A 27500-nucleotide genomic window follows, 5' to 3' on the forward strand; every position below is an offset into this window, starting at 1 on the left:
ATCTCACAGTCTTTTTTTGTTTACTTACAATGATGCTTCAGCCTGTTATCTTTATCATTAGTGGGTCTCAGCAGCTTGTGAGCTCTAGTCGAATCTGCCCCTTCTGTGGTTAGCAGCTTCTGTCTATGGAAATGTACACTGAAAGCCTGGTGTAGGCGGATATATCTCTCCCCAGTACTGCTACATGCAAAATCTAAAATCTTTCACTGTGCCAGAACGGCTGTAGCCACTAATATAAGGGATACATTATTGAATTCGAGGACTCTTTGCCTACATCATGCCACTCTCAGATGAGGTAGTAAAAACCTGCTGATAAATTCCCTTTAACGACAGTATGTTCCTTGCCTAATGTTGGTTCAGTTCTTGGATACTTTGTATATTAGCTAATACGGGCAGTCCGACCGATCTAAACCAGGTGACTCCCGTTGTGGAAGTGCCCATGAGTACCCGGTCATCATCTCTCTGGCACCTGTCTGCCTTTATTGGTGCATATATGATGTACACGTGGTAGTCTCTCACACTTGGTGTATATGTAGAAACAAGTACAGCTACTCAGGCAGGTTCTTGGCTTGCTCTATGCTTTCATAGCTCGCCCTTGGCCCACTACTCCTGCTCAGCTGCAATTGAGATACTGACAGCTCGGCGGGGTCTTGCCTCCTACACACGGATAAGGCACCACTTTTAGTGTTTGCTGCATGGTAAACTAATGCACAAGTGTATCCTCCTCTGATATTCTGGACCTACTGCATTCATTGCCTGCATAGCCATCTGTGACTGGCCAGGAAAAAACATGCATGCTTGTCCTGTAGTACATCATACTACCACAGGTCTGTCACGGCACAGACACGCTGCGACATCGCAAGCCGATGCTGCGATGTCGCACGCGATAGTCCCCGCCCCCGTCGCAGGTACGATATCTTGTGATAGCTGGCGTAGCGATAATTATCGCTACGCCAGCTTCACATGCACTTACCTGCCCTGCGACCGTCGCTCTGGCCGGCGACCCACATCCTTCCTAAGGGGGCGGGTCGTGCGGCGTCACACGGCAGGCGGCCAATGGCGGCGGAGGGGCGGAGATGAGCAGGATGTAAACATCCCGCCCACCTCCTTCCTTCCGTATAGCCGCTGGTGGCAGGTAAGGAGATGTTCCTCGTTCCTGCGGCTTCACACACAGCGATGTATGCTGCCGCAGGAACAAGGAACTACATCGTACCTGTCGCGACATCGCAACGGACGCCGGATGTGCGTCACTTTCGATTTGACCCCACCGACATCGCACCTGCGATGTCGTAGTGTGCAAAGCCGCCCTTAGAGAAGGTCCAGTGTGAGGTAAAACACACAACAAACAGGGGCTTTACCAAGTCAAACAACGGGTACACCGGGAACACATTAACAATGGTGGACTCTAATGCTAGAGAGAGGGAAAATGGACACCTCATCAACTTACCTGCCGCTGTACCTCCACTCCTAGCCAGTTCTTATACAGGTTCCTCACTTGTCGCCGAGCAGGAACCTGAAGCTCTAGGAGAACCTGTGGTAAGCCCTGGCTAGTGAGTGGGAAGGTAAGGATCACTAGTCCCACCGCTGCACTTAAACAACACACCAAGGGAAAGTAAGACAGACAATGAGGAAAATAACAACAGACTAACTCCAAAAACTAGACTGCAGTCAGGCACCAGTACTGTATACAACTCCACTACCAACAACAAGGTCTCCAACAGCTCCTTTCACCTCCAGGCCAAAAATCCAAATGCTGGAAGCAGATATATAAAGGGACTGGGAGTGGTCCCAAACCGGAAACAACTGACCAGGAGTCAGAAGCTGCTGGCTAGGAAAATGGACATTAACCCTTGCCACACCGAAAGAAAGAAAACACGTTTAATATGTAGAGTCTCAGATAATAATGAGAGACTCTAGTCCTGATCTGTCAATAGTCTCAAAATACAGAGAGACCGCCATGACAAGGTTGCATCCAATGCTAGCCTGAAGCACGCAGCAATAAGTTAGGGAGACAATTTCAAGGAGATATATAAAGATTCATCATATACATGATTCTAATACATAATGAAGACTTATTTATTTTGTATATATTCGGATTTAAATGTAAGATTGGTAATACCACTCGAAAGGGAACATGTCAGCTGAAAAAAGCTGCCCAAACCCCAGGGAGCAGGAGTCAGACCCTGGCTGTATAACTGCCATCATGTATGACTTACTCAGGAATCTGATGGTGTTGAAAAGGTGAGGAGTACAAAGAAAAAAGCATGATGCCTACAGCAAAAACTAGTGGTGGCAACATCAATGTGGGGAATGAGCTGCTGGTGTTGAGGCTACATTTCATTGATGGTATCATGTATTCACAGATGTGCTGCTCTATATTGAAAGAGAAGATGCGCCATCAGTCAGTGCTCTTGGTAGATGTGCACTTTTCCAACAGGAGAATGATCCAGAAGACACATGTAAGGCCAATGTTGCATTTTGGAAGCACAGGGTGAAAGTGATTCAGTGATCAAGTGTCTCCTGATCTGATCCCAACCGAACACCTATGTGGGATTCTGAAGAGACAAGTTGTCATCCCTCCCCATCCAGCATCCAAGCTCTAAAAGACGTCGTTCTGGAAGAATGGAAAAAGATAGATACTCCATTACGTCACCAACTTGTTCATTCCTTGCCTAGAAGGCTTGGTGCGGTCCTTAAAAATGATGGCGGTCTTACGAAATACTAGATATATTAGCCTTTCATGTGGGGTGTACTCATTTTCGCATCAACTCATTTCAGTATAATTGAAGATTTTGCAATATATTAACCTTATTTTCATGTTATGGGTTAAAAAATGTTCTATGAATCTAAGACTTGCTTATTTTACTCACATAGCTTTACTAATTCCACAGCGCTTACAGATGTGGTCATCACTGTCCCCATTGCGGCTCAAAGTCTAAATTCAGTATCAGGATGTCTTTGGAGTGTGGGAGAAAACCGGAGAAAGCCCATGAAAACACGGGGAGAACATACAGACTCCTTGCAGATGTTGTCCTTGGTGGGATTTGAATGCAGGACCCCAGCGCTCCAAAGCAACAGTGCTAACCACTGAGCCACCGTTCTGGAAATCATTCTTGTGTTCAGTGAAATATTGATAGAAATCTTATTTTTCAAAGGGGTGTACTTATTTATGCCAAGCACATAGATAGATATATGTACGGTATATACAGTTTGTCCACCCATATCCTGTCCACCGCCATTAACTTGAGAACGGCGGCAGCTATAGGCATAGAAGTGGTGTCTAGGTATAGTAAAGTAGCCATGCGCTACGCAATGAAACCACCTATAGCGCCACCTGGTGGAAAACAACGAAGTTAGCATTTTTATCTCAAAAACGGAACGAGATAGAGAAAAAAAGTGAATTACAAAGTTGTAGGGCATCATCAATTCAATACGAATCGACACCTTGAATACAGAAATGCTATGATTAGAACGTGTAAAACTCACAAGGCTGCAGACGTGAAGTGATACCTCATGGAGACCTTCCTACAAGTCATTGAGTATGGTGGCTGTGTGGAGTGGCCTCCACGCTCACCTGACCCCATTGGACCAAAAGTTTGGACACACCTTTTCATCTCTAGAACAACTGTTAAGAGGAGACTTTGTGCAGCAGCCTTCATGGTAAAATAGCTGCTAGGAAACCACTGCTAAGGACAGGCAACAAGCAGAAGAGACTTGTTTGGGCTAAAGAACACAAGGAATGGACATCGGTCCAGTGGAAATCTGTGCTTTGGTCTGATGAGTCCAAATTTGAGATCTTGGGATCCAACCTCCATGTCTTTGTAGAAAAGGTGAACGGATGGACTCTACATGCCTGGTTCCCACCGTGAAGCATGGAGGAGGAGGTGTGATGGTGTGGGGGTGCTTTGCTGGTGACGCTGTTGGGGATTTATTCAAAATTGAAGGCATACAGAACCAGCATGGCTACCACAGCATCTTGCTGCGGCATGCTATTCCATCCGGTTTGCGTTTAGTTGGACCATCATTTATTTTTCAACAGGACATTGACCCCAAACACACCTCCAGGCTGTGTAAGGGCTATTTGACTAAGAAGGAGAGTGATGGGGTGCTACGCCAGATGACCTGGCCTCCACCATCACCAGACCTGAACCCAATCGAGATGGTTTTGGGTGAGCTGGACCGCAGAGTGAAGGCAAAAGGGCCAACAAGTGCTAAGCATCTCTGGGAACTCCTTCAAGACTGTTGGAAAACCATTTCCGGAGACTACCTCTTGAAGCTCATCAAGAGAATGCCAAGAGTGTGCAAAGCAGTAATCAAAGCAAAAGGTGGCTACTTTGAAGAACCTAGAATATAAGACATATTTTCAGTTGTTTCACACTTTTTTGTTAAGTATTTCATTCCACATGTGTTAATTCATAGTTTTGATGCGTTCAATGTGAGTCTACAATTTTTAGAGTCCTGAAAATAAAGAAAACTCTTTGAATGAGGTGTGTCCAAGCTTACATATACACACACACAGCTACGTATCTAATATATATATATATATATATATATATACATATACATACACACACACACACACATACTGTATATATGCTGTATCTATACATACATGCGCACACAAATCTTTCCATATTCCACTCATCGCCTGATATCCCACTTGTCCCGTGTTTACATAACAAATAGAATTGAGTGTATTATTATTTACATTGATATTTCGGCACAATGTCTGCAGTGCTGGTGTACTGGGGTCCCCGCTCTTCAGATGCTGTGATGAGCAGATCTATCTGCAGACACAGGATCTTCCCTGAGGCAGGGAACATTCATCAGCATCTGCAGGAGGGAAGGTTCCCAGCGCAGACTGGAAGCAGGACATCTGTTCAGGCAGCCACCTCCTGACACAGGTAATAACAAAAGGAGAATGCCGCAGACTCCAGCGCTGACAGACAGTGTGCGTGCTGCACCGAGCGAGGAGGCAAGAAAAAAAAAACAGCAGAAAAGGCTCAAAGAGCTAAATACATTTATTATTCCCATTTTTGCTTTATGAACCGTCTATAATTTCCAATCTTTGGACAATTCTATATCTGGATACAAACACCATACACGTGTAAGCAGAAGTGAAATCAAAACAACAAACACCAACCACTACATCCTTTTTTAGCTATGATTTTTAATTATAGTCTCAGAAGTATGTTCCATAACTGTATGAGACATGTTCCGCCTCCTGCTAGAGATGTTACCACCACTTGGCTCGATGGCACAATTTTGGGGCAAAAAGTGTTTTAAAATTTTAAATAACTGGTCAATGTGGCACAAGGCATATGCAATATATATAGATTGTTTGCACAAATTGAGTTATTGCATTTAGCTTTGTAAATCTCCTCTATTATTTTACAATGGGCTCAAGACAACAGAGCATGTGCCGAGCCCCGATGCATACGGTCCTGGTTGTGGGATTAATAATAAGGCCAAACTGAATTGGGCTTGTACTGTACCTCCTGATGTCTAGGGTTCTTTATAAAGAATATGGTCTTGTCCTCGTGGCTTACAGGATCTCACTTCTGTTTAGGATCCGCTCCTTAAGGCTTGCATTGGAAACAGCTCATTTGCAAAGTTCCCATAGGTGTCTGATCCAGTTTTTCGTAAATGAAGTCTTGTTTGTTTGCAGATGTGGAAAGTTCCTCGGAGTCACCACCTCCCACATTGCACACGTATCTTCTATAGCGTGCAGCTGGCACACAGCTCTGAGGTGAGGACACAACTGCTGCGCTGATTGGCAGCTGCAAAGCCTCAAATCCTCTAGTGAAAGAGAGAACTACAAGGTACACAGAAAAAAAAAAGAAAAAAAAAAGGAATCTATCTGGGCAGATCTACCAGGACAGGTCAACCCGGACAGGTCTACCCGGACAGGTCTACCCGGACAGGTCTACCCGGACAGGTCTACCCGGACAGGTCAACCCGGACAGGTCAACCCGGACAGGTCAACCCGGACAGGTCAACCCGGACAGGTCAACCCGGACAGGTCTACCAGGACAGGTCTACCAGGACAGGTCTACCAGGACAGGTCTACCAGGACAGGTCTACCAGGACAGGTCTACCCGGACAGGTCTACCCGGACAGGTCAACCCGGACAGGTCAACCCGGACAGGTCTACCCGGACAGGTCTACCCGGACAGGTCTACTCGGACAGACACTTTACAACAGATTTCCTTGTCGCTCTTGAGCTCAAAAAGATCAGGGACCGCAGCGGTCTAAGCCATAATGTCGGCAATACATGGCTATTTGCTAGAAAATAATGGTTTCCCCACCATATTGAGTCAGTAAATACTGTACACACCTTACAGATACAGAGTCTTCGGTAGTCCTGGCCATTCTTAGATGACCACAATAACTGGCATCATATGGTCACCGTCTATATAAATAAGCTCGGGCACTAGACGACATCCCATAAGTGTACATACTGATCCGCAGGGTGTGACGTCTCGCTGTGTAGTCACGTTTCCTCAGAATGATGTCTGCGTGCAATTCTGCTGCGTAAGCTTGGAAAAGTTTATTGTTATGTCATAGGCAAGGTGCCTCCAATTATTCATCTAGGATTACGTAGAAGGAAAGGAATGAACATGAGCGGTGCCCAGGACACGAGCCGCTCACAGATTGTGCTGAAGCAGCATGGCTCACCCAGCAAGAAAAGCGAGATGAGCTGTAAAATGTTAATAGTGGTAATTAGGCAGGTAGAAGCTCGTATTAGTGCACAAAACTGTGTGGGCAGATGTCGCTTGTCAATTCTGGAACAGTGGGTGCAACAAGCATGGCTGCGGCGTGGGCATAGTGAGGCTGGCTCTCACGGAGAAGCACTAGAAAAAGGAGCTAGAGCTTCCCATAGCTTTCCCCATTAGCAGAATAGCATAGCTAAACTCATATCACATGTCATCAAATTAAACTGCAGGCAAAGTCAACACAATTATTGAGGAGACTGAACGGTCCCGAGTCTAAACATAACATGTTCGGTATTTGGGTTCAAGGAGCAACTCTTGTTTCACTTTGGTAGCGATCTCCACTTTTTACTCTTCTTTAGAGAGGAGTAGAGATGAGTGAACCCGAGGTTCAGTGTTTCTACCAAACACAGGCTTTACAAAAGAAAAAGTTCAAGATCGGGGGCTTTATGTATGCAAACCACTCGCGGGAGCATTGCTGTGCTCTGGTACGCTCTGTGTTCGGCCTAGTGTGAGCCGTGTCTGATCGGCTTGCACTGGGGGTAACAACAGCATGATCGGATATACATTGCACCCAAAAAATGGAAAAACCTCACCCACCCGCCCCCGTAAGTGATCTGTTTATGGCTGGCTGTATGTGGGCACAGACCCGAATTGCCCAATTAGTGACTTCCACTGGGGTTCAGGTCAAGTCCAAAACTAAAACTTTTTGAAAAGTATGGCTTAACACGCCAAACTGAATTTCCGTGGGTCCGCTCATCTCTAGTGATGAGCAAGTGCGCCCTTCAGTATTCGATAAAGAATTGGGGCGCTCGCGTATGCTCAGTACTTAGCCAAGTATTGCGCCAGTTCGCTTCACTGAATGATAGAATCTGGCATCCCAGTGATACCTCGGACTCACTTGCACATAGCTTGCATAGCTTTCTATGCAAGAGCATCAGAAGCGATATACTAATGACCCTCTGATGCGTGCATCATGCGACTAAAATTCGATCTTGCCATCAGATCAAAGGTACAGAGAAGAGGGAGGGAACACTTTCTCCCCATCTCCTCCGCTGCCTATCTCTGTGCATATCGCACAGCGGTCGGATGACATGTGAGTACAGTGCGATGTTTCACATGCCACCATAGACTTGTATGGGGGGGTGTGAGCCGAGACTCGCTGCCAAACGTAGCATGCTGTGATTCAGGAGAAATCAATGGCAAATGGACACAGCCCCATAGTTTTCGACTTTTGTGAGTGCAATTCGATGCTTTATCAGATTGCACTTGTCTCTTAAAAAACACAAGTGGAACCGGGGCCCGACAGCCAATTGCACTCTCTGAATTGCTCTCACTGGGGCATAAAAACTAAGTTTTTGGATGCTATGTGCAAATCAAAACAAAAAAAAACACCCTCCCTTCCCTTGTAGTACTCAGTCTATGGCTGGCTGTATGTGAGCGGAGCATTGGACGAACTGCCCGATCATTGACTTCCATAAAGGGTGCTTTACACGAGACGACTGATCGTGCAATGCATCGTCGGGGTCACGGTTTTCGTGACACACATCCGGCATCGTACACAACATCGCCGCGTGTAACACCTCCTAGTGACGCAGTATCGCTCACAAATCGTGAGTCGTGTACTCGTCGCTAGGTTTCATAAAATTGTTTAATTAAAATGGCGGCGGTTGTTCATCGTTTCTGTGGCATCACACGTTGCTCCGTGTGACACCCCGGGAACGATGAACAGCAGCTTTACCTGCCTCCCACGGCACCCGACAGCTTAATGGAAGGAAGGAGGTGGGCGGGATGTTTACATCCCGCTCATCTCCGCCCCTCCGCTTCTATTGGCCGGCTGACGTTTGACGTCGCTGTGACGCTGAACGTCCCTCCCACTCCAGGAAGTGGACGTTCGTCGCCCACAGCGAGGTCGTCCAGAAGGTGAGTACGTGACAACTAATTGCCCGTGACGCAAAAACGACGGGGGCGGGTACGATCGATCGTGCTATCGCACAATCGGTCGTCTCGTGTAAAGCCGGCTTTAGACTCGTCATTTGAGTTGAGCCCGTCAGAGTGTCCAACCTGCTCAACTCAAACATCGTACTGTTCGCTCGTCATTAGTAGTCTTCTCTTTCCACCAACAAAGCCCGAGCTTCTCAAACCACCAGATACATCGCTAGTCCTTGACATACCGCTTGTTCTTGGATTGGCCACCGAAGCTCACCTAATGCCCAGACCTGAAATGACAGGCTGGTGCAAACCAACACAAAAGGAGGGCGCCAAGAATTTAGCTTTTTTTTTCTCTACCCACATACATGTTAAATTTGGTCCCTAGATCTGATGGTATAACTTGATTCTTGAAGAGACCAGTTTGAACTATATATTGCAGACATACCTATTTAGACGACAGGTGCCAATTTTTTTTACTATTGAACAATTATGCCGCTGGTCCGAATAAAATGATAATGTTGGGAAAAAAAAATTATTAAAAAGTAGGATCAGAAATGGGAAATGGCCAGAATCAGAAATATGGAAAAATACAGGTTAAATCAAACGTAAAACAACCCTCCGGCTCCTGAGTGCAAAGTCCCGAGCTGATGACACTTGACATAAGCAGCTATGTTCCCTTCATACACATCACTTTCAGTGTTTTCGGTCATTTCAGAGATAGTCCTTTGGGGCAGGCTACAGGGATAAATATTACTAAAAACATCACAAACCAGAAAAGCCTTGTATGTTTTACGATATTTCCCTTTATACTTTTTTCTTTTAAGTTCTTTTTATTAATTTTAATAAAAAAGGATGAAATAATTGACAATAGTCACCACATTGTGAGGATGCTAGACAAAGATGCATGTATAGAGCAGGGGTCTCAAACATGCAGTTCGCGAGCCACATGCAACCCCTCAGACTACTTCTTGCGACCCCTCAGACTACTTCTTGCGACCCCCTCAGACTACTTCTTGCGACCCCCTCAGACTGCTTCTTGCGACCCCCTCAGACTGCTTCTTGCGACCCCCTCAGACTGCTTCTTGCGACCCCTCAGGCTCCTTGTTGCGACCCACATGCACGTGCCGCCATTGACGATCGCGGCAGGTGCAGGGCCGCAGGCGTCACTGCTTTATTTCAGATGAACATTTTACCGGCGAAGCGCAGATTCAAGCTCACTCTGCATAACTATTCCAATGGCAGCCACTGGCCAATCAGAGACAAGCAGCTGACGTGTATAAGGTCACCTAGGCTGGTGTCTGCCATTGGAATAATGGAGAGAGAGCTTGACTCTGTGCGGCAAGAAAAAGGTTCATTAGAATTTCAGCCGAAGTGCTGACAGTGGCCGCAATCGTCAAGGGGGGCTCATGCCTGCGGGACTCAAGAACCAGAGGACGCCGAAGGAATGGAGGACAGGTGAGAAGAATGTTTTGTGTGTGTGTGTGTGTGTGTGTGTGTAGAATGGCACAATAGGGGACCAGGAGGGAACATTGCTACAAGAAGAGGATCAGTAAAGAGGACATCACTACAAGAGGTAATGTGGGAAAGGACTAAATCGGACCCAGCACCAACTCCAAAATTATGTAAAAATCAAACTTCTTTATTAATACATGGTTAAAAAATTCTTATATGAAGACCATGCGCTAGGGCGCATGAAAAACTCGCCCCCATGGGACATCCAGCAGTCTGAAGATAAAAAACTCCATTAAATTGGAAAAAATTGTGTTTGAGGAGAAAGTCTGTGGCCATGAGGATGAATTCCTTTTGGATATCTTCCAAGGAACTGTATTTTTCCAGGTGATAAGATAAAGCCTGCAATGCTTGGTCATGGGGGATCCATGGATATAATGATATAACATCACTGGTAATCCAAAAAGAATGCTCCGTCCATGTCATTTCTTTGAGATTCTGTAACAGGCTTTTAGTATCCTTAATATATCCCGTGGTGCGTCTCATAAGAGGTTGAAGAATATTATCAAGCCAGTCTGATAAGGGACTGGTCAAAGAGTCAGTACTGGCAACTATAGGTCTCAATGGAGGTGGAAATATGCCTTTGTGCACCTTTGGGAGACCATGGAGAATGGGGCAGGTTGGAGTCTCAACCATAATATATTCAGATGTCTTTTGATTAATAATGCCACACTCTAAACCTTGCTGGAGTATGGTTTGTAAGGGGCAAGAAACGATCTATATCGGGACTCACCAGGCATTTTTTGGATTCACATGATGCAAATTTTTCTTTTCTAACCACAACCAGTATTGAGCACATTCCCAGACCCCCTAGAGGTGGAGATTGGTTTACAACATTACTTCATGCGGAAGCACAATGGATTCTTAAACTCGACACAAGATACCCTGCTGGACTTAATTATAGATCGGATCTACGTTTCATTATATAATTTTTTCCTCCCCCCCCTCCCCCCCTTTTTTCCTTTTTTTTTTTTTTCTCCATAACAATATTTATTGCATTTTCTTATATTTTCAGGGCTCTCGTTATTTTTATCCATTAGGTGCTCATTTGATTATAGAATGTGTGATGCATATGCATACATTTGTATATAGGAGTATGTACACGTGTAGTGAGGTATATGTATATATGCACACATATATTTTTCATCCGTATTTTCCCAATGGTTTTAATATATTTAGGCATAAGAATTCTCACAGAATTATTTGAAGCCCTATATGAAGAAATATCAATATTGCTCAAATATCACACATATGTGAATAAATCTTAGTCTTATATCATAATTTATTTCAAACTGTTATGATACAGACATACAGCATTTTCTGTTTAATTCCCATCACCAATTCTTACGATTAATTCATTCTAATACACATTTTTACTTAACACCATCCACATAATACCTTCCAGATCCAACTATGCAAGCATTTTTTCTACACACGCTCTCTCTCTCATCCAATTAGCATATTCAGGACACACACCCTTGTATGACTAATTCCTGAACTCCCATTCTTCCTTTTCCAGGTAGGAATCACTATATAAGTCCATTGCTTACCACACATAGACTACTTATGATTAAGGACTAGTTTTTTGTTTTTAAATTTATGAAGTCCGAAACGCGTAAAGTGCTATGTTCCATATTCTTCACCATGGTCTTCATATAAGAATTTTTTAACCATGTATTAATAAAGAAGTTTGATTTTTACATAATTTTGGAGTTGGTGCTGGGTCCGATTTTTCCCTTTCCCACATTATCTGCTGGCTGGTTTGGACTTCCCAGCGGACCACGTGCATCCCTAGGATCTTATGGCTTCGGGTGTCAGGTGAGCTGAAAATCTTTCTTTTTTTTATCACTACAAGAGGGCACATGGGCACATGGGCATGGGCACATTAGTAAAAGGGCACAATGATGGGCACATTACTACAGGATGGTGATAAGGATGAGGCACATTAGTACAGGAAGGGGACAAGTATGGGGAACATTACTACAGGATGGGGACAAGGATGGGGCACATTAGTACAGGAAGGGGACAAGTATGGGGAACATTACTACAGGATGGGGCTTATTACTACAGGATAACAAGTGAAAAAAAGTTCAAAAACAGTGATCCAAAGGTGTAGAGAGAAAAAAAATATGATACCAATAAAAAAAAAAAAAAGTCAGTTTGTCCTGCAAAGAATACGACCCCCAAAATATTTTTTTTTTCTATGTGCGGCCGATACACCCAGCCGAGTTTCAGACACCTGGTATAGAGAGTGATACAAAGTCCAAATACATCCATCTACCGTACATTATAACTTAGGAAGAACCTTCCAGGGATAGATATTTCAAACATATTTTGTTTTAAACAGAAGTGAATAGCCCCATGATTCAGTCCAGCAATGTGTGGACACTTCAGGCCCTGGGCTTATCCGTGTGGCAATGTGGTTACAATCGTTTTATTTTTATTCTCCAGCGCTGGCACTTACAAATGATACAATCCAAGCCTATGTGACTAATTAAATACCTAATCGGTGAAATGCAGACTGACAAAGTCACCAGACGTCTTTGAGGTGCTCAGTGTATGACACGCTTCATACAAGAGTCTCAGAACTTGGTGATTGGAGAAACTGATCCAAGTGAACCTCAACTTCATTTATTAGAAAAGCAAATGATTTATCTGAACAGAAAGCAAATCTGAATCTCCGTGATATACGTAATTCACAGCTACATAATATACATTTGGTGTAGAGACTGTGCTACTCCTCACTATAGATGGCTACCTGTAACATGCCATTAGTGACATTATAGAAAATGTATACTTATCTTTATTATCAGTCTTTGTAAAAGATTGCTCATAGAATTCCATTTCCAGAGAAAGCAAGAGTGCAACATGAAAGAATTGGGGTAAAAAGTAGAGACAGTCTAAGTATACATTTTCTATAATGTTACTAATGGCATGTTACAGGTAGCCATCTATAGTGAGGAGTAGCACAGTCTCTACACCAAATGTATATTATGTAGATGTGAATTAGACATTCACATTTGCTTTCTGTTCAGATAAATCATTGGCTTTTCTAATAAATGAAGTCGAGGTTCACTTGGATCAGTTGTAGGAACAAGTCTGCAACATGGAAAGGTGAAAGAACAATAAAGTCCAGCTGTCACATAGGGAAAACCACAGGGTGTGACGAGAAAACAATAGGTGGGTGGGGTGCGGAGAATAAAGCAGGAAAACAGATGAACTTCTCCAGAAATATTAGACACCAGGAATCAAATTCTCTACTCACATTTTTTAGTTGTTTTCCACTGATACAAACACATTTTTTTTTAATGTGGGTCATAAAGGGTGGGTTCACATGTGGGCTGCACAAAGCTAGAAATGTGCTGCAAAATCCTGAATCAAGAGAGATCTGTACCCACTGCATTGTGAAGGAAGAAATCCGGATTTCCTCCAACACTGCAAAGACATACTGATAGGGAACGCAGATTGTGAGCCCCAATGGGGACAGTGATGATGACATCTGTACAGCACTACAGAATATGATGGCGCTATATAAGCAAAGCATAATAAATGTGTGGATCTTTTCTAAAACTTGATCAGATGTAAGTCACTCATAATACGGCTATAACCAAAGGGCCTTTAAATTATTAGATAAGGAATTATATACATGTACCGGTACATTATACTAATGATAATCACGCAGAAAGTGCATTTTACAGGATACGGTATAAATATACACTGTGCAGAATTATTAGGCAAATGAGTATTTTGATCACGTGATACTTGTTATACATGTTGTCCTACTCCAAGCTGTATAGGCTGAGAGCCAACTACCAAGTAAGTAAATCAGGTGATGTGCCTCTCTGTGATGAGGAGGGGTGCGGTGTAAGGACATCAACACTTTATATAAGGTGTGCTTAATTATTAGGCAACTTCCTTTCCTTTGGCCAAATGGGTCAGAAGAGAGATTTGACGGGCTCTGAAAAGTCCAAGATTGTGAGATGTCTTGCAGAGGGACGCAGCAGCCTTGAAATTGCCAAACATTTGAAGCGTGATCACCGAACAATCAAGTGTTTCATGGCAAATAGCCAACAGGGTCGCAAGAAGCGTGTTGGGCAAAAAAGGTGCAAAATAGCTGCTCATGAATTGAGGAAAATCAAGCGTGAAATGGAACTACTGGTTATCCTTCCGATTAAATACTGTTATCAAATGAATCTACAGATGTATATATGGAGAATGTGACCCGGAAATTGATGTGATATCACCATTCCCCCATCCCCTTCTCCCCCTCCCCCCTCTCCCTTGTTTAATACCCATATTATTGTGATTTTTGTTGATAACGTGATGACAATATGATGTATGATGTAACATCTGACATTAATTACTAATAAAAAGTTATGGTTTAAAAAAAAAAAGAAAATCAAGCGTGAAGCTGCCAAGATGCCATTTGCCACCAGTTTGTCCATATTTCAGAGCTGCAACGTTACTGGAGTATCAAAAAGCACAAGGTGTGCCATACTCAGGGACATGGCCAAGGTAAGGAAGGCTGAAAAACCACCACCTTTGAACAAATAACATAAGATAAAACGTCAAGACTGGGCCAAGAAATATCTTAAGACTGATTTTTCAAAGGTTTTATGGACTGATGAAATGAGAGTGACTCTTGATGGGCCAGATGGATGGGCCAGAGGCTGGATCAGTAAAGGGCAGAGAGCTCCACTCCGGCTCAGACGCCAGCAAGGTGGAGGTGGGGTACTGGTATGGGCTGGTATCATCAAAGATCAACTTGTGGGACCTTTTCAGGTCGCGGATGGAGTGAAGCTCAACTCCCAGACCTACTGCTAGTTTCTGGAAGACAACTTCTTCAAGCAGTGGTACAGGAAGAAGTCGGTATCGTTCAAGAAAAACATGATTTTCATGCAGGACAATGCTCCATCACATGCATCCAACTACTCCACAGCGTGGCTGGCCAGTAAAGGTCTAAAAGATGAAAAAAAATGACATGGCCCCCTTGTTCTCCTGATCTGAACCCCATAGAGAACCTGTGGTCCCTCATAAAATGTAAGATCTACAGGGAGGGAAAACAATACACCTCTGGGAACAGTGTCTGGAGGCTGTGGTGGCTGCTGCATGCAGTGTTGATTGTAAACAGATCAAGCAACTGACATAATCTATGGATGGTCAGCTGTTGAGTGTCATCATAAAGAAAGGTGGCTATATTGGTCACTAATTTTTTGGGGTTTTGTTTTTGCATGTCAGAAATGTTTATTTCTAAATTTTGTGCAGTTATATTGGTTTACCTGGTGAAAATAGTGAGATGGGAATATATTTGGTTTTTATTAAGTTGCCTAATAATTCTGCACAGTAATAGTTACCTGCACAAACAGATATCCTCCTAAGATAGCCAAATCTAAAAAAAAAACCACTCCAACTTCCAAAAATATTAAGATTTGATGTTTATGAGTCTTTTGGGATGATTGAGAACATAGTTGTTGATCAATAATAAAGAAAATCCTCTAAAATACAACTTGCCTAATAATTCTGCACACGGTGTAGGTGCATGTCACAAAATACAGTATAAATGTGGGGGTGCAGGTCCCATCTATCTTCAGGCCTGTAAATGTATAAGTGGCTTCACGTGAGCTGCTCCCCCCTTTTCACCTCCAAGGATTTTCAGAAAACAGTCCAGCAAACTGCCAACTGAGCACCTATAGTATATACTGCATGAACCAAGAACTGCGTGGAACAGCAAACAGTTGGGAAATGTATAGTTTTTCAGAGGTTGATGAAGGTGTAGTGCGTTTACTCCTAGACCGGCGCTAAGAGCTATTATCTTGCCTTCCATGCGGTGTGGAGGAGACGGCCGTGCCAGGAGGAGGACACAAACTGGATGACTTGGCATACTTTGAGCCAAGATAAATATGATTCGGAAAGGTTTAATATACAACTCATTTAATTGCAGGTTTAGCACAAGTGTAATAAAGGTAAACAGTCACCAGCTTTTCCCTTATACAGTAGAGCCAGCACCTGTAATCCCTCATACTGCATTCTGGAAAGCTGTATATATGTCCCCAATCCGCTCTGCGGTTCGATGGACGTCTCTGGTTTTGATCCGGCGTCCCCTTTCTTCTTGCTATCATAATCCGACTTCCCTGCTTCTTGTGGATGACCTGTCCTACATCACCCAAACCCTGTCCTCCATTGCGCTCCTGCACAGGCGCACCTCTCTCTGCCCTGCCGAGGGTAGAGCAAAGCACTGTAGTGCACATGCGCCGATGCTCTTTGGCCTTTCCGCGCGCATGCGCACCACAGTACTTTGCTCTGCCCTTAGCTTTTCAGAGATAATGGGGCCTGCGCAGGAGCACAATGGAGGACAGTGTGTGGATGATGGAGGACACGTCATCCATATGAAGCAAGAAGGACGGCGGCTATAGTAAGAGGAGAGGAGGCGCCTAATCAAGACCAGCAATGCCCATCGTACCGGACCACCCCATTGGATTAGAATAATAAAAGGTCTTTTTTTCATTTACAGAGCAGATTGGGGACATATACAGCATTCTGGAATGCTGTATATGATGGTTTATGGGTGCTGGACCTATGTTATATGGGAGAAACCCAGTGACAGGTTCCTTTTAGGCGCAAACTATAATCCTTGTATAGATCCTGAGGAACTAAAAGGCTCTCGTTAGATTAAAGGTAACCTGTCAGCAGAATTTCCCCCTCCGTACTATTTACATGCGCATGTAGCTCTTTCAGAGACAAGCCAGCAATATCTTTACATGGTCAGTCCATTCTTCCATTACTGAGGAACTAGCATGTGAATTAATATGCAAATGAGACTGAAGTGCTATTTGTAGATCTGAAGCCTCGGTCACTCCAGCTCCCGACCCATTACCGAGTCCTGCTGCCTGATTGGCCTTTTAACTGAAGTCACACGCTAACATCATTCATAATCTTTAACAAACAATCACATCTAGAAATAATTACTATTACTTTTAATTAAAGGATTAGGATAGGGAATCATTGATGTAGAACGTAAACAATAGAATACATGTGGCCCGCACGTGGACAGAGCAGCCACTAATTACAGAACGATTCTTCCTGGTTACACTACGTCATCCCTGAAATCCTGAAACAGTGAAGCAGTACCCATCATTAATCTGGGGTTCCCCTATTTATGTAATAAAAGGCTGAGCAGCACAAGATTGATGATTTTTCTAACTATAACCTATTAATGAAAGCTCTCAGAAGACTCCCTAAACCCCAACCTCTTCCCCCGTCTGAGGGACCGCAATGGTTAGTGAGGTCCTGCTCTGCAAAACCATTTTTGGGAGATATTAGCTACCCTTCTGCAAGCTTTTGTGTATAGGAATCTGTCAGCAGGTTTTTGCTTTGTAATCTGCAGACAGCATTCTGTATGGGTTAACACAGAGATTTCAGCGATACCCTTCTTATCACGCTGTGTGCATAATAAACCTGTAATGTTTATTTTGGCTTCAGGAGATTAGGTCAGCTAGAGGTCAACTAGTCTGGCACACCCCCTGCTGTGATTAGCAGCTCCCTGTCTATAGACATTGTATATACAGACACAGACCTACCTCATCCCACAAGCCTACAACCTGCAGTAACCCTCAGTCCACTATACCACTGCACAACCAGCTCTGTCCTCACCTACTGTATCCTCATCCATCCCTTGTAGACGGTGAGCCCTTGCGGGCAGGGTCCTCTCTCCTCCTATACCAGTCTGTGCCTTGTATTGGTCATCTACTGTTTTCTCTGCTGCAGTTCTAGCAGTTATACAGAGCTCATGAATATGCTGGACTACCTGCAGCACACCAAGTAGTCCTGTAATGATAATCTCCTGCTGATTAATCAGTGATTTTATCAAAACTACGCTAAGCAGAGCAGTAAGTGACATCACTGGAATCAGGATCTCTGTCTCTACATTATACTGCTTTCAGATTAAAATGGCAAGAACCTGGTGACAGATTCCCTTTAAAGCACACCCCATTTATCAAACGGTATGAGTTACAAATATACATTTGTCACAATTAGGCACGAATGATAAATATGTCCCAGTGAATGCCGTTTTATCAATCTTGAGCTTTAAAGGGAACCTGTCACCACTTTTTTGCCCTAAAAGCTGCAGCCACCACCACTGGGCTCTTGTATACAGCATTCTAACATGCTGTACCGTATATAAGAGCCCAGGCCGCTGTGTAGAACGTAAAAATCACTTTATAATACGTAACTAAGCTGTCGCGCTGTGGTGGATGTGGCTCAAATGGGCGTCTTCGTCCTTCGTTGCTGGCGCCGCCTCTTTCGGCCATCTTCGTCCTCCATCTTGTGAAGCCGCGTGCATGACACATCCAACGTCCTACACACTCGCCAGTCGCACGCTTGCGCACTACAATACTTTGATCTGCCCTGTTCAGGACCTGAATGCCGGCGTATGACGTCGGACGCGTCATGCACCGAGGCTTCAGAAGATGGAGGATGAAGATGGCCGAAAGAAGCGGCGCCGGAACCGGAGGACGAAAACCCTTATTTGACCCACATCCACCACAGCGACCGGTTTAGGTGAGTATTATAAAGTGTTTTTTATGTTCTACACAGCAGCCTGGGCTCTTATATACAGCATGTTAGAATGTTGTATATAAGAGCCCACTGGTGCTGGGCGCAGCTTATAGCCCCGAGGGATCCAGATACCACGACAACTGACGCGATAGGATGAAGACCAGGAACCGAAACAGATGAGGCAGGTATAGTCCGGGACTGGCTGGTACTGGTGCTATTGCAGGACATGGAGGATTACCAGATGGACACAGGCAGGAACATGGGCACTAGTAGACGACACAGAGACAAAATCACAGACCGATACAGAGTGTGGAATAGCACGGGGGACCTGACAACTAGCATGGGCAGACTAGCTATAAGGATACGTTGAACAGGCACCTCCCAATGGGGGAGGGTGCCTGGACCGGGAGGCACTTCAAGGTAAAGTCATGCTGGCCCTTTAAGAAAAGGTGAACAGCGCAGCCGCCCACTGAGCATGTGCGGGCCTCGGGAGCCAGAGAACGAAGTGGGCATCGAGGAGCAAGGGGGAAAATGGTGGCGCCCCTAACACACAGGGAGCGGGGGCATCGACAGGAGAACATGAGGATCCCGAGTGTTGGGGGAACAGGCAGGGGCAGCGGAGGGGAGCTAAGGAGAGCGTCGGCACTCCTGGGTTGGGTTTGCTCCCTCTACCTCCGCCAATTTCCCTAGGGAGCAAAATATTAAACTAAACCGCCCGTAGAATATTTTGGCTATTTTTTTTAACTGGTTGAACAGGCTGGATCGTTCTTGCACGGTGTTCTGTATTATTATTTAGTGTAAACTGCACTGTACATAAGAGTTAAAATGTTCACACTGCCTTAATATAGAGCAACTAAAAAAATAAAAAAGAAAGAAAACCATCACTTCCATGCTAGTAGTACTCACGGCTTAAATAAAACAACATGATCGAGACCTGAAAACATGGCTCCTGCGAGAGGTCACATTCCGTTCATGGATGTTCTGTTTACAAATGAAAGATTTATTAACAGTGGAACCCTGAGTGATAGTAAACAAAGAAGTAGTTAGTGAGATGTGGACCCTGTGGGGTGCTGGCCGTGTGGTGCTGGCCGTGGGGTGCTGGCCGTGGGGTGCTGGCCGTGGGTGGCCGGTGGTCCAGTAAGGAGCAGCCGGCCTTCTCATCAGCGCACTGACTGTATAGCATACGCCGGCCCTCCTGGAATGTCCGGAGGATCCTCACACAGGGGGCGGCTGGAAGTCTACGAAAGTGGAGGGCGACTCAGCGCGAGGAAGGAGAAATACAGTGTAACAAAGCACAATAGAAATGGATCCTGTGTTAATCATCTGCCGTGAAAATTGTCTACTTGTATCATTCTATCAGTTGAAATTTTAAGCAAAAAATCACTTGTACCGGATAAAATAAAGGATTTTATATTCCATATGAGAATTCAACCATGATGACAAAGAAAAATGCCAGAAGAGGACGGAATATATTCTGACAGCGCAGGACAGGAGGAGGCGTTATTTTTTTTTTTTTATCCCTCGGGAAACATACTGACTTGTGCCAATTTTAAAAAGAGAATCTGTCAGCAGGTTCTTGCTATGTAATCTGACTGCAGCATGATGTAGGGACAGAGACCCCGATTCCAGTGACGTATCTCTTACTTTACTGAGTGGAGCAGTTGTGATAGTCACAGTTTCTCTGCTCCCTGACGAAGAGGCGAAACATACGTTGGGGCAAGGGGGACACACGGGGCACAGCTTTGTAGGTAAAGAATATTATAAAGATCCACATTTCCAATACTGGATTATATTTCAACATATGCTTTACCATTAGGATCCTAATACTGGCTATACTGGATTAATTTAATGAGTCAGCCCAGTTATTTACTGTTAGCCCAAGCACTTTATTGGATGCTGACTGATTACCATCTATACCTATCTATCTATCTATATATATATGTGTGACACGGTGGCTCATCAGTGGTTAGCACTGCAGCCTTGCAGCGCTGGGGTCCTGGGTTCAAATCCCACCAAGGACACCATCTGCAAGGAGTTTGTATGTTCTCCCCGTGTTTGCGTGGGTTTTCTCCAGGCTCTCCGATTTCCTCCCTCACTCCAAAAACATACACATAGGGACTCTAGATTATGAGCCCCAACGGGGACAGTGTTGCCAATGTATGTAAAGCTCTGTGGAATTAATAGAGTAATATATATATATATATATATATATATATATATATATATATATATATATATTCACATTAAAGGCATCAAAACTATGAATTAACACATGTGGAATGAAATACTTAAAAAAAAAGTGTGAAACAACTGAAAATATGTCTTATATTCTAGGTTCTTCAAAGTAGCCGCCTTCTGCTTTGATTACTCTTGGCATTCTCTTGATGAGCTTCAAGAGGTAGTCACCGGAAATGGTCTTCACTTCACAGGTGTGCCCTGTCTGGTTTAATAAGTGGGATTTCTTGCCTTATAAATGGGTTTGGGACCATCAGTTGTGTTGTGCAGAAGTCTGGTGGATACACAGCTGATAGTCCTACTGAATACACTGTTATACTTTGTATTATAGCAAAAAAAAGAAAGCAGCTAAGTAAAGAAAAACGAGTAGCCATCATTACTTTAGGAAATGAAGGTCAGTCAGTCCAAAAAATTGGGAAAACTTTGAAAGTGTCCCGAAGTGCAACGCTACAAAGAAACTGGCTCACATGAGGACCACCCCAGGAAAGGAAGACCAAGAGTCACCTCTGCTGCGGAGGATAAGTTTATCCGAGTCACCAGCCTCCGAAATCGCAGGTAAACAACAGCTCAGATTAGAGACCGGGTCAATGCGACACAGAGTTCTAGCAGCAGACACATCTGTAGAACAACTGTTAAGAGGAGACTTTGTGCAGCAGGCCTTCATGGTAAAATAGCTGCTAGGAAACCACTGCTAAGGACAGGCAACAAGCAGAAGAGACTTGTTTGGGCTAAAGAACACAAGGAATGGACATTATACCAGTGGAAATCTGTGCTTTGGTCTGATGAGTCCAAATTTGAGATCTTTGGATCCAACCACCGTGTCTTTGTAGAAAAGGTGAACGGATGGACTCTACATGGCTGGTTCCCACCGTGAAGCATGGAGGAGGAGGTGTGATGGTGTGGGGGTGCTTTGCTGGTGACACTGTTGGGGATTTATTCATAATTGAAGGCATACAGAACCAGCATGGCTACCACAGCATCGGGCAGCGGCATGCTATTCTATCTGGTTTGCGTTTAGTTGGACCATCATTTATTTTTCAACAGGACAATGACCCCAAACACACCTCCAGGCTGTGTAAGGGCTATTTGACTAAGAAGGAGAGTGATTGGGTGCTACGCCAGATCACCTGGCCTCCACAATCACCAGACCTGAACCCAATCGAGATGGTTTGGGGTAAGCTGGACCGCAGAGTGAAGGCAAAAGGGCCAACAAGTGCTAAGCATCTCTGGGAACGCCTTCAAGACTGTTGGAAAACCATTTCCGGTGACTGCCTCTTGAAGCTCATCAAGAGAATGTCAAGCGTGTGCAAAGCAGTAATCAAAGCAAAAGGTGGCTACTTTGAAGAACCTAGAATATAAGACATATTTTCAGTTGTTTCACACTTTTTTATTAAGTATTTCATTCCACATGTGTTAATTCATAGTTTTGATGCCTTCAATGTGAATCCACAATTTTCAGAGTCATGAAAATAAAGAAAACTCTTTGAATGAGAAGGTGTGTCCAAACGTTTGGTCTGTACTGTATATATATATATATATATATATATATATATATATATATATATATATATATATATACATATACGCACAATATGGAAAATGTGAATGTTTATCTTTTCACTGTATTTGTAAATAGATAACCAAATAAGCTCCATCACATGTATCCTGCTGCAGAAAAACAGCAAAATATAATAACCTAAGGAATAATCAGGTAGTGGGCAATGCCTGCACAGCATCACATCAAACAGATGGAGAATATGTCAGAGCTGTCTGGCCCGGCTGGAGACATTGCTGCGGCTCCTTATCTGATCTGGCACTTGGAGGCTTCTTGTCTTGAGATGCACCATCTGCTCTAATGAGGCAGGAGTCCTAGGACAACCAAACTATTTCCAGGCTATGAGCACACGGCAGATTATCCTGCAGCAAAACCCTGAGTGTTGGCAGGAAAAACCCTGCAGAAAACACTTGCATTTTTAGCTCATTTTTCATGTGCTTTTTGACACTTTTTTTTGTTTCCATTTTCTTACATTCGTTTGCATGGGTGAAAAAAGCTCCAAGAATGGACACGATGCAGAATGTGATGGTTAAAAATCACAAGGAAAAAAAATGCCTGTGCTTGAGATTTCAGAAAACTCACTTTGCTGTTGCTGTAAAATTATTTTCTTCATAGGCTAACACAGCATAAGGCTAAGTTCACACTTGTTTTTTTCTGCATTTTTTTTCAGGTATTATATGCAAATTAAAAGTTGCTTTTTACAGTACCAGCAAAACCTAGGAGATCCCAGAAATGTCATGTACAAGGCATTTTCTTTCAAGCAATAACTGGGGGGGGAAAAAAAAAACGCCAACATGTAGAAATAGCCATTGCTGACCTGATCACATAGCAGCAGATCCTATGAGACGGTGCAGACAGCGTCACCAACATGTATAATGGAATAAAACTGAAGACAAATCTGTTTCCCCTCCACCTGGAAAGATCTTAAAAATTATTTTTCACTGAAGACAGAATTTCCCATTAATGAGATAACAGTTAGTGCTCATAAAATTCTATGGAGGAGAGGAGCTGGAGACAGAGATTCTATAAGTTCTCATGAAACAACAGTTACGTTACATCTCTATGGAGGGAGGAGTTAGAGGCAAAAACAGATTTTGCTGCAAGTTCTCCTGAAATGACAGCTACATCTCTATGGAGGGAGAAGCTAGATGCAAAGACAGATTCTGCTGCAAGTTCTCCTGAAACGACAGTTACATCTCTATGGAGGGAGAAGCTAGCGGCAGAGACAGATTCTGCTGCAAGTTCTCCTGAAACGACAGTTACATCTCTATGGAGGGAGGAGCTAGCGGCAGAGACAGATTCTGCTGCAAGTTCTCCTGAAACGACAGTTACATCTCTATGGAGGGAGAAGCTAGCGGCAGAGACAGATTCTGCTGCAAGTTCTCCTGAAACGACAGTTACATCTGTATGGAGGGAGAAGCTAGCGGCAGAGACAGATTCTGCTGAAAATTCTCCTGAAACGACAGTTACATCTCTATGGAGGGAGAAGCTAGCGGCAGAGACAGATTCTGCTGCAAGTTCTCCTGAAACGACAGTTACATCTGTATGGAGGGAGAAGCTAGCGGCAGAGACAGATTCTGCTGAAAGTTCTCCTGAAACGACAGTTACATCTCTATGGAGGGAGAAGCTAGCGGCAGAGACAGATTCTGCTGCAAGTTCTCCTGAAATGACAGTTACATCTATGGCGGGAGAAGCTAGCGGCAGGGACAGATTCTGCTGCAAGTTCTCCTGAAACAACAGTTACATCTCTATGGAGGGAGAAGCTAGCGGCAGATACAGATTCTGCTGCAAGTTCTCCTGAAACCACAGTTACATCTCTATGGAGGGAGGAGCTAGAGGCAGATTCTGCTGCAAGTTGCCCTGAAACAACAGTTAGTGTTCTCCATAGAACTTTATGAGCACCAACTGCCATCTCCTATATATTTTCAGAGAATTTTGACAATTATCAGTTCAAGAGGTGAAAGAAGCAAATTTCTTTAAAAACATATGACAAAGTTTCTTATTTTAACATGTACTATTGATTTTTTGGGGTAGAAACAAAAATGATGGTCACTCTTTAAATACACTTTCTGCTTTAATCAGTTATCATTTTTAGTATCTCCTCCAGCCGTAAGCAAAAGGAAACATTTCACTTTACATCCAGAAGCTGGAAATCCGACCGAAAATTGTGCTGCAAACAGGATTTTGTCATATTTCATTAGTTACATATGAATGGAGACGCAATTTCACCTTTGCCAAACCATTTCTCAAAAAGGACCCCTTATCAGACATAGGGGCACTCCCTGGCTTGAGTGAGTAAGGGCCCATTTACACTGCCGGACCACCGCTGATCTGAAGTCCTAGAATAGCCCCTATAGACAGGCAGTCTGCTCTTCCATAGACGCAGAACGATCGTGGGCCTAGACCAGTCGTGGCGAACCTTTCACAGGCCGAGTGCCCAAACTGTAGCCCTAAACCCAATTTTTTTTCCGAAGTGCCAACCAATCCTATTATGTAAATAATTTATTTTAACCTAACCTTTGCAGTCTTCTCTTCAGCAGGGAAAAACACGCTCATTCATGCTTACCACACATTGAAGCTCAGCACTGCCACTGCCCTTTCCAGACACAGCAGTAAGATTGATGTTTCTGGAAAGAATTGCAGCATATTAGACAGTCAGAAATTTTAGCATGGAATGCAATCAGATTTCACCCTGTAACCCACATCTACATTTCAAAGTCTGAATATCTTGAAAACCCATAAAGACATAGGGAGTTGCTCCCCTCCCCTTTCATTGTGTAGTTATGTCCCTCTTACTGGGCCACTTCCTGGTAAACATGTCCCCCCATCCTGATACATATTTCCTACATTCTGGTATATTTGTCCCCATCATAGCCCCATCCTGGCAAATGTACCCAATCCCAGCATATTCCCCATCCTGGTAAATGTTTCTCCATCCCGACATGAACCCCATTCCTGGTAAATGTCCTCCATCCTGGTAAATGTACCCCATCCTGGTAAATGTACCCCATTATTGTAAATGTATTTCATCGCTGGCATGTTCTCCAATGCTGTTAAATGACCCCATCCTGGTAAATGTACCTCATCCTGGCATGTTCCACCATCCTGGTAAATGTACCCTATTCTGGCATGTTCCTCCATCCTGGTAAATGTACCCCTTCCAGGCAGGTTCCCTTATCCTAGTAAATGTCCTCTTCCTGGTATGTTCCCCATCCTGGTATGTTCATGTACCCCCATCCTTGCATGTTTCCCTCCATCTTTGCATGTTTCCCAAATCCTTGCATGTTTCCCCGATCCTTGCAGCCATGTTTCCACCCGTGCTGTCCATGTTTCCCCGTGCTTTCCATGTTTTCCCCCCATGCTGTCCATGTTTCCCCCTGTGCTGTCCATATTTGCCCCCCACGTTCTATCCATGTAGGCTTCCCTCCATCTTTGCATGTTTCCCTCCATCTTTGCATGTTTCGCCCATCCTTGCATGTTTCCCCCATCCTTGCATGTTTCCCGATCCTTGCATGTTTCCCGATCCTTGCATGTTTCCCGATCCTTGCAGCCATGTTTCCACCCGTGCTTTCCATGTTTTCCCCCCGTGCTGTCCATATTTGCCCCCCACGTTCTATCCATGTTTGCCCCCCCGTGCTGTCCATATTTGCCCCCCACGTTCTATCCATGTTTGCCCCCCCGTGCTCTCCATGTTTGCCCCCCGTGCTCTCCATCTTTGCCCCGTGCTCTCCATGTTTGCCCCCCCGTGCTCTCCATCTTTGCCCCGTGCTCTCCATCTTTGCTCCGTGCTCTCCATCTTTGCCCCGTGCTCTCCATCTTTGCCCCGTGCTCTCCATCTTTGCCCCGTGCTCTCCATCTTTGCCCCGTGCTCTCCATCTTTGCCCCGTGCTCTCCATCTTTGCCCCGTGCTCTCCATCTTTGCCCCGTGCTCTCCATCTTTGCCCCGTGCTCTCCATCTTTGCCCCGTGCTCTCCATCTTTTGCCCCCGTGCTCTCCATCTTTGCCCCGTGCTCTCCATCTTTGCCCCGTGCTCTCCATCTTTGCCCCGTGCTCTCCATCTTTGCCCCGTGCTGGCACTGTCCCCCCCCCCCACACCTTGGCACAGCCGCACACAGTTTAAAAATTAGAAAAAAAACCTCACCTTCCAGCACCCGCTCCACCACTGCGCGCCGCTGTGTCCTCAGTCAGTTCCCGCGCGGCCACAAGACGCCGGCGCCGCTTACTGATGCTCCGCCTTTTCCTAGGCAACAGGCCTGCGGCCTAGAAGAGGAGGAGTGTCAGAGGGAGGAGAAATGTCTCCTCCGCTCTAACACCACTTTGAACTGCCGACGCGATCACACCGACAGTTCAAAGTGGCTTACTGTGGCAACAGCGTGGCGTGCCGACAGAAAGGACTCTGCGTGCCCAGTCTGGCACGTGTGCCATAGTCTAGGCCAGTGATGGCGAACCTATCACTGTTTACTGAGGACGATGTGCTGCAGAGGACAAGGATTTTTAAAGGAGGCTTAAAAATTATAGGCCCTAAAACAGGGGTGGGGAACCTTTTTACTGCCGGGGGCCATTTGGAATTTCCTACTAACCTTTGGGGGCCGCACAACATTATCAACCTGAAAAATAACCCTGCTATATTTGGTCAAACGATTAATTAACTCACCCCTATTGTGGTGGCCGGAGCTGCTTCTCTTTGGTACGATTGTGATGTTCGGTGATATTGATCATCTTGTTTCTCACAGCTGCTTTTCCAGGTTTGTCTCTGTCTGGAGATGCTGGGGGGCATACACATCACAGGAGGGGCCGGGGCGCATAAATTACAGGAGACACTGGGAGTACACATCACAGGAGGGGCTGGGGCATATACATCACAGGAGGGGATGGGGCATATACATCACAGGAGGGGCTGGGGGCATATACATCACAGGAGGGGCTGGGGCATATACATCAGTAGGGGGGCATGGACAGCCCTGGCGGTGGCACAGGCATTACTGGGGACACGCACAGCA

The 27500-nt window shown here is 44.7% G+C and overlaps 1 protein-coding gene across 2 annotated transcripts in view; it reads right to left on the reverse strand.

Annotated features, from left to right (window-relative positions):
- The window catches only part of STXBP6 (syntaxin binding protein 6), a 109019-nt gene that overhangs the window by 64981 nt on the left and 16538 nt on the right, over positions 1–27500 (reverse strand). The window contains exon 1 of one of the 2 annotated variants that reach the window (XM_075331167.1): positions 5496–5516. The exons of the other annotated variant lie outside the window; for it this stretch is intronic. The gene's annotated coding sequence lies outside the window, so the exon portion shown is untranslated. Of the gene's footprint in view, positions 1–5495; positions 5517–27500 lie in introns of those variants that run through there. 2 annotated transcript variants of the gene reach the window in all.

This window comes from Anomaloglossus baeobatrachus, chromosome 12, assembly GCF_048569485.1.
Source record: "Anomaloglossus baeobatrachus isolate aAnoBae1 chromosome 12, aAnoBae1.hap1, whole genome shotgun sequence".
In the NCBI taxonomy this organism is placed as follows: Eukaryota; Metazoa; Chordata; class Amphibia; order Anura; family Aromobatidae; genus Anomaloglossus; species Anomaloglossus baeobatrachus.